This window comes from Cephus cinctus, unplaced genomic scaffold, assembly GCF_000341935.2.
Source record: "Cephus cinctus unplaced genomic scaffold, Ccin1 Ccin1_scaffold0189, whole genome shotgun sequence".
Classification (NCBI taxonomy): Eukaryota; Metazoa; Arthropoda; class Insecta; order Hymenoptera; family Cephidae; genus Cephus; species Cephus cinctus.
In genome coordinates, this window is record NW_014332911.1 from 394,092 (window position 1) to 402,671 (window position 8,580).

Genomic DNA, 8,580 nt, shown 5'->3' on the forward strand with positions numbered 1-8,580 from the left:
GGGGGGGGGGGGGGGGGGGGGGGCGGGAATATCAGAGGAGAGGATGTTACTCGGTTCGTACCTCTCCTCACTCTTTCTCTCTATCTCTTATACATGCGGATATACACGTACGACGCGCTAACCCAATAAAGCTGGAATTGAGACTTATTAAATTATGAGAAAATTTTTCCAATTTTTTGGATATTAAGGAAATATTAAACTTGCAGATAGTTTCATGAAGAATTACCAAAACGACATTGGCAGCTTCACGTAAACGTCCACGAGTAGCCGAAATAAATATAATGAGGAAGGAGTATAAATGCGTAACATTGCTGCTGGCGGCTGAAGAGTGAAGAGTGAAGCTATCCGTGTTTCGTGTGACACCCTTGAAACAATCGGGCCGACTCAAGAGGGGCTTATTACTCTTAATGAGCTCTGGTTATTTCTTTGAGTGGCTTTGATTTGTCCGAACCATCTCGCTTCCCTCCGCCCCAATCACTGCCATAATCTATCTATAAGTTCTCTCTCTCTCTCTCTCTCTCTCTCTCTCTCTCTCTCTCTCTCTCTCTCTCTTTCTCTCTCTCACTGTCTCCTTGCTCTTCTCACATCCGTATCACTGTGCGAAACGTCCACGCATCTCTCTACAGTGTGTATCTCAACGTACAGACTCTTCCACTCTTCTCTTAGGGACCAGAGGAGTTCATTTGCGTACGGATTGAGATAGTAGTGCTTTGGTCCCAGTACGATGTGTGTTTTTCTTTCAATGTGTGACTGCATACGAGATCCTGATTGCTGGCAGAGCTGGCCGCTCCCAACTTCAGAGGCTCTCAATCGTTAGTCGATGACCATCATTATTCCTTTATTACATGTTCCCGTTTGGTTCGGTCTCGCTTTTCTTAAATATATCGATTTTTCTATGCGTATGAGAAAGAAAGTGGCAATACGTTAGTTGGTCATTAATTTTTGTCTTTTCTTCCTGTCTTAATTATAAAAGGACTTAATTAATAGTTCCCCAGGACGAAGCCTGCAGTACTTTATTCTAAGTAATGATTTCGACACGCAGAATGGCTGCTGCTAAATGTAACCAGTTCTTCAAGAACTCTCTGATTTCATTCGATTCGATGCTCGCTGCTTCTGGCCATCTTATTTTTTTTCACGAGTCGCATAATTAGCTCGAGCTGTTATTTGAGCACCTCTGTCCGAAAGATAGCCGCGACACATGCTGGAAATTTGTTCGCCGGGAATTTACGAGCGAGTTTCCGTGTCAGAGCCAATACCGAACTCTCCCCGTAAGTAATTATACGTCTGTATATCGTAGCCAGCTATAAACTTGTATTTCGTTGTGGAGACAAAAAAAAAAAGAAATCAATCGGCCAGCCAAAAGTGTCATCGATACCAGGTGGAGGAATTTTAATAGAGCCTGACAACAATCTCCTTCTAATTCGTTAATTAGGTAATGCTCCACCTCGCTTGCTTTTCATGAAACAATTGAACGGTCGATTCGATCGAATATCTAACGAATTAATGATTTATAAATTTTTCGGACCCACCCACTGTTCGGCACTCGGCAGTCGAGGCGCAACAGCCGAACGATTCGATGGGCATTCTGCGCTCGAGGAGTCATTGGCTCGGCGCGGTAGGATTGTCATTGCGATGCATAACTATGCAGCAAAGTATGCAACTGCACATTCCAGGTGTATGCAGGAGGCCCCGTCCGTTCTTCTCACTTGGGACTTACACGAATGTCGGGAAAGACGCTACGAGCGTGGGCGTGCATTCCTGACGTCGTCGATTATCTCTCCTTTCTTTATTCTCGTCCTTCTCGCCTGCAGGTAACGCGCTCTCTGCTTCTCTCTCGCTCTCTCTCTCTTCTCTTTTCTCTCCTTTTATACTCCTGATCCAAGCGTTATCGGGCCCCAGTCGAAACGGCTGTTTCACACCTCCGCTCGTCCGGTGAATTAGGAAATAAATTAGTACGGAGCTAATTTCGTTATCTTCACGTCCCCAAGAGAAAGAAGGAGAATCCACCGTGTCTTCCAGCTAAAGAACCGATCTTCGGGGACCCAAGTCCCAGAACTGGGAACGGCTGATCTTTTAAGTATTTCGCGTGAATCTTCGTTTTATTTAAATTGCGTCGACTCGACCCTACGTCCTGTACCTGGTACCCCAATGAACTTGGAGATAATTAGATAATTAGATGGAAACTTGAAAGAACGATGGAGTCTTGAAAGTTTCATTTCCTAGTCTAATCGAGTTCTTTACCTACACTTCGATAAATCCACAACCTGATATACCTCGGCTCTGTGTATATAATAGCTATCGGACAAGATAATCCTGTGGCGTTTCAATAAATTTCATTAATTAATTATTGACGTGTCCCAGGGCTATTTTCGTGCAATCCGGCGCACGCAAAGGACGGGCACAGCCAACTGTATCTAGCGAAGTCTCGGATCCACCTCGTCGTTCCTCATCGGCTTCATCGACCACCCTCTCTTACGCTCTCTTGCTCTCTTGGTCTCTTGCTCTCTTGCTCTCTTGCTCTCTCCTTTTCTTAACGTTCAACAGTGGTAATTTACGGCACGCCCGACGACAGATACTCCGACAGACCCTCAGCCCACCTTTCGTCCACTGGAACCTCCAGAGACAAGGGAATCATGTCCAGGTGTGTCTTTCTCCTGCATCCTGGATTCTCCAGATTACCCAGACTGCTGCTATAGTCTCTACATAGTCGATGACAGGACCGTATCAGACAAGGGGGGCGACACCTCCTTAGCATAGAAATGTCGAAACTTCAACGGCACTGAAATCGATGAATTTCATCAATTTCAATTTGTATCTGTGAAATAGTTAGTGAAAGACATAAAAGAGCGTCACTCGCTGGTCCTGATTCACGCGTCTTTTATTGAGATCTTCGGTCGATTCCCTCGACGAGTCTATATCAGTGATTACGTGGAGCCTTAAAATCGAGGCTTCCCAAGTGAAACCGCCTACGTGCCTTCTAAATTCTCCAGGTCGAAGCGTTCAATCGTTTACTATTCATCGGGAATTAAAGAGATGCGCATCTCACGCGCGATGGAACGAGATGAACATCCGTTAGGTCATTCTAGAATTACTCTAAGGTGGGACCAGCCTTAGAATTGAATGACGAAATTAAGAAGAGACTTTTTACGAGCTATCAAAATGACACCGAGCCCATCCACTGGCTGTTTTACCATACAAAATGGAAATACCTTTCGGATCCTGCGACCCAACCACGTCCTATCCCAGATCTTCATCTCGGCTTAAAAACCTTAAGGATGCTGACCTATCGGTCCGACGTAGAGGATCCAATTGTCAAGGGCGCCCCGCCGATAAACTTCCCATAAAGCTGCAGTAGAGACGGTAGAACGATTATAATGATAACCGCAATGGGTTATCAGCGGATGGAAATATTTTTCGTCGTCGCGATGGACTCTTGATCGTCACTGGCAGTTGATTCGACGTCGGTATCAGCGGGTGCCAGGCAGGAAGGCCCGTATTATCGAGGCAATTGTCTCAGCGCCCCACTACCCCTTGCGTCCCTTGCGTCCCTTGCGCCCCCCTTCGACCCCCTTCGACCCCCCCTCCTGCTAGACCCCTCGTCCTTCGGCCGGTCAGTTCAGCTGACTATAAAATCATTATCACCCCTCCCCTCAAATCCGAGAGCTCGATTATCCCATTAATACGGTGTTGTTCGTCCGTCCGTCCATCCCGTTCCCCATACATATCTACGTACGTCGGTTAGGATCTTTAATGATTTAAATGCGCCGAGAGCGACAGACGCGCGCACACCAGGCCGAGTCTACATACGTGGAGACGAGTGTTGCTCGGCTGAAATAAAAGGGGGATAGGAGAGAGAATAAGTAGGAGCCCGACGTCAATCAAATGATACGCGCGTAAACCGTGCTCTGGTTCGGGACGACGAATCGCCGATTATAAAATGACGATTTAATGAGCTGGGCGCGCTGGGCGCGCCGGACGTGGGAAGTCCTCGGCGTATCACGCTGCCACCTAATTACACCATTACGGGACCAGTAATTGTTCGGGCCCTTCTCCGTATCCTCCGTATCCTCCGTATCCTCCATATCCTCCATATCCTCCCTGGGACTGCTGGGCATGGGAGACTTTTTCACTTTATTTGACCTGTTATTGTTCGAGCTTCTCTCTTGATTGATAAGATGGGGGGTAAGTTCAGGGCACTCGGAGTCCTTTGAAAAATCTACTCGAGAGCAACGATTGGGCCTCGTTAGGATATCGTTGAGTCGTTAAAAATAATTGTCAGCCGGATAATTAAAGCTTGCGGACGTAAAGTTCGGGAGGGTTGGAGGGAGAGTTAAAAAAAGGCTTGGTTGCTATAAAAAAGAGTACTAAGGTTACTCTGAGGTTAGAGAGAGAGAGAGAGAGAGAGAGAGAGGAAGGGCCGACGAGGGTTGCTAAGGATGAGTCAAGTTTCTTTCTCTTTATCTTTATCTTTCTTCTTCTCGTTATTTTTACCTTTTGCCATTTTCCACATCGGATATGCCTTACCGAGGAAATTTCATCCCCTAGCTGCGATCTGCTTACGTTCTTCTGGCTGTTCTTTATCTTCAGCCTGTATTTTGTTGGCACATCGTTAAGGAAACCGAAGGGTGGCTGGTTTACCAAAGGGGGTTGAGGTTCGCCCCCAACCACAGAGTTGCCAGCTTGTTACTCAGATCTGACGCAACGGGAATCGAATCTTTGCTCTGAAGAGCTTCACCCTGGATACTGTACATACATATATATTCATATACCAGTTTCGTGTGTTCAGGGTTATCGTCGACTTTCCGCACCCTCCGACACGATTGTCAGCTTAAGGATGACCCTGTATCATTTATTCTCTCTAGTTTTGACGTTTCTTCATTAATCCCGATAGACGCCAGAGAAACATACAGATTCTTGGATACTGACAAGATTTCCCAGTTATCACATTCCCCAGATATTAAAATCCAAGACGGGGACGAGTTTATAGGAAGTTCTTATGCCGGTATTGTTTGCGGCTCGGTCTGCCTTCTAATTGGAAAATTCTCAGCGACCCTTGCTGCGTTTCACGTCCATCTTATATTGTTTCTTCCCTTCCGCTCCTCTTGTTCTCTCCCCCATGGCCACTCTGCTCCGTGTAATCGGGCGACTCTTACAGGAGAGCGTAACAAGAGGCCGAGGGTAGGGTGGCTTTGTAATTATTATTCAAATATTTTTCCTTGGACCAACTTCCCTGCATTAATATTTACAATGGCGAGCATTACGCTCCAATGAAAAGAAGCCAGCGACTCTGAGCTCTAAACACCCTAATAAAGGAATTACGGATTAAAATATTCTAAACTTTTCATCCCCATAATTCTTTTCATTGCTTCCAAACGTCATTACTTTCTGCACTCCTCGTTCCCGGGTCCCAGATATTCCAAATGTGATCAGCTGATCGGGATAAGACAATCCCTGGGGAAGCAAGTCGGATCAATCGGATAGAGCAGTCACATAAAATGGAGAACGTAACCGGCCGAGGTGTATCGTAAAAGGGTGCCAGCTGGAGACGGACTGAAAATGTACTTGAAACGGGCTGAAAACGAGGCTACTTTCGAGGTGTCAAATGCAAATGAGCCGAAGGTGGGGACGCTACGATCGTATCTACGTATACAGTCGTGCAACGGGCATGCAGACACACAGAGCGACGTAAATGTAAGCCAGAGCGAACTAGAAGGAATCGAAAGCCTCGGCGCATTTCAGGGTCTTCCCTGTGGCCTCTAAAATCACAAGTTTAGCCTGGATTTCCTCTGGAGCCAAGCAGTCGGCGCGCCTGATTGGTCAAGACTGGTCACAGGGGTACGTGATGAGAGCAATTAGTGGCAGAGAGTGGTAGCCGAGCATGAGAAGGAAAGTAGGGCGTTAGTGTTTCCAGGAGGATTAAGAAACCTTATAGACGGATAGAGACTTGTACGTGTAATTTAGATTGTTAGATGAAGTTGATGGCTGTGTCTGTCGGGTCTCGCTATCACTATATATATTTATATATTACTTAAGGGTAAAGGTCGTCCAGGAATACTCTTATTGATTTACACATCGAGAGAACCGCGTAATTATTCTTTTGCCGATTTTCCACATCAGTTATATATGATCATTCTTATCGGGAAGTATCAAAGTCGTCACTCCGGTGAATAAATCAAGAGACTGATTCATTTTATGCGGCCTGACAGTCATACAGTCATTAAAGTAATCAACAAATTAGTGTTTCCGCGCTAAGGACTGGATAAAGTATAAGGAGTTCGCTGGGGACAAAGTGCGTCCTGGCACGCGATCCTTTCCTGCCCGGCCGAGAGTCCATCGCCACGAGATCGCACACTGGCCGCAGTGATCAATTTCGCTCTTTCTCTTTATTTTTCGACATGGCCATACAGCGAGCTAAATCGTTTCAAGGAGAAAATAAAAGAAGAAAACTTTTTTTCCACGCTCGTCAAATTTTCTATCTGGACTGCCGGCCAATTTAGTGTCGCCGTAGAATTTACTTCTGGATCCATATCCACGATTGGTATTTCTTTTACACGGAGCTCTAGCAGTAAGTAAGAGAGGATGATCTAGAAAATTGTACCGTTTCACCTGAAAATGTTGTTCTCGAAATGGGTAAACACTAGACGTCGTCCGATCTTTGTGCGAGATAGTAAAACCACTAAACTCTCAGAGTCAAGAAGCTTGACTATCTCATCGCTTCGTGCGACCGTAGTTTACGTCTTAAGGTCTTTAAGCATCGACCACGTGCATGGGGCCCATATGAGTGTGAACGAAGAGACAGGAGGGAGCAACGCCCTTCTCGGGCCCCTCTCGGTTCGGCGATGGGCCTGATCGTCACGATGGGGTCTCATGGTAGGGCCCCATTAAGGAGGACTTGTACTAATTAAACGCTCCTTAACCTCGCACCGGAAACGGTCCGTCACCTAGCAAAGTACAGAGCCCTTGTTTTCCCTTATGGAGAGGGGCACTTAAATTGTGGGGACTCTGAGTAAATTTTTACTTCCGTTCAGAATAAGAGCGATGATCTGTATATACGAAAATGATAAGGGAATGAAAAATCAGTTTTAGGTAAATTTATGGGGTTCTTTAAGGGCTCGTTATTATTACCCTTAAGCCTTTAAGCACCTGACCGTAAAGTCCCATAATTGTCTCGACGAATCTCGGCGCTCCCCCTCGGGGAGTCGACATGCAAATAACTCGGGGTTAGTTAGCTAATGGGGTTGGCTCGGGGTGCGCCCGGAGCTTCCAGCGAGTTCATTCATTAACGGCTGATGGCTTAATTGCCAGCTCACAGCATCAAGGGCCACCCCTTCTTCTGCTGGCCTACCACTCCGGCAAAAGACCCTTCGGCCTTCCTCTGATAGCTGCACCACCCTTGCAGGTTCGCGCAACAGGTTGCCCTCACGACCTCCTCCTACTCTTTTACTCTTCGCGGATTCAACTCGTTTACACCCCTTAAATTCAACGCGAGCAGGCTTCATTAATTATACCCTAATTTCAGAGGGCTGTGAGACCTGCTTCTTACTTCCTGGTATTACGTACCTCGACTAATTAGTCATTAGCCTCTGACTCTTATCAAACAAATCTCTTTAATTTCCATAATATGAATTATTTAATATAATTAAAAAGTATTACGAAGATACCGCTAACTTTTTTTTTTTATTATATCAAAGGGAAAAACCCGAAAATTTCATATTGTCATGCAAAGATGTTCCCGCGACTCGCAATGAGTCCTGGATTACTGATTTTTTAATTGGCTTCCAGGAAGGGTGCAGGTACACCGGGAGGACTTCGTGATTTGTGTCCAGGATTTTACGGTGTTTCTGTTATTTCTCTTTGTTTACTCCTCAAGGATTTCGTGAGAAATCAGCAGCGTAATAAGTAAGCGCATACCGATCGCAGTACGGGTATACCTATAGATAGTCATTAAATTCTAACCGAATCGTTCGATCTTGAATGGCTGCTATAAATAGGCTGATTTATGATTAATCCCACGGTACACGGTATCCAAGTGTCTGTCCTACGCATGCGTGTATATACCAATGGGACCGAGGGACAGTGAGGGGCCACGGAGGGGTGTAGCCAGAGACTCATGAAAAGTCGGTGCACTCGCTGCATACGAACTTCCTATTTTTAGCTTTTGTTTCACGTAACGACCTTACGAATTTTCGTAATTTGTATGCGACGCCAGGCGGACGTCGCTCCGCTCGACGTGAATTATACGACGGTTTAATTTAAGGTCGCCCGTTTGATTCCTGGTAGACAGTCGAGAGGCACCTGGAACCCGCTGTCCTGCGTGCATTTACTATGCCACTTCGTTCCTTGTAAATCACAGAGCTTGTAAACACGAATATTACGGAGTGAAGGAAGAGTCTCGATATTAGCCCTGGATCATTGCTACGGGGATTCAGAAAAGTAAAGGGATGGAATATGGAAGGTTAGAGGAAGAAGATTGTGGACCGTAGGACCACGCGGAGCCGTATGGAGCTAGAGAGGAGGGAATAAAAAAGTCACAGGAGAAACGAGGCGGGAATGAAAATGGCCGTAGAGGGATGGGAAGGA

General features: G+C 46.1%; 1 protein-coding gene across 4 annotated transcripts in view; it reads right to left on the reverse strand.

Annotated features, from left to right (window-relative positions):
• The window catches only part of LOC107264690 (zinc finger homeobox protein 4), a 64,155-nt gene that overhangs the window by 3,296 nt on the left and 52,279 nt on the right, over nt 1–8,580 (reverse strand). The gene's annotated exons all lie outside the window — the stretch shown is intronic.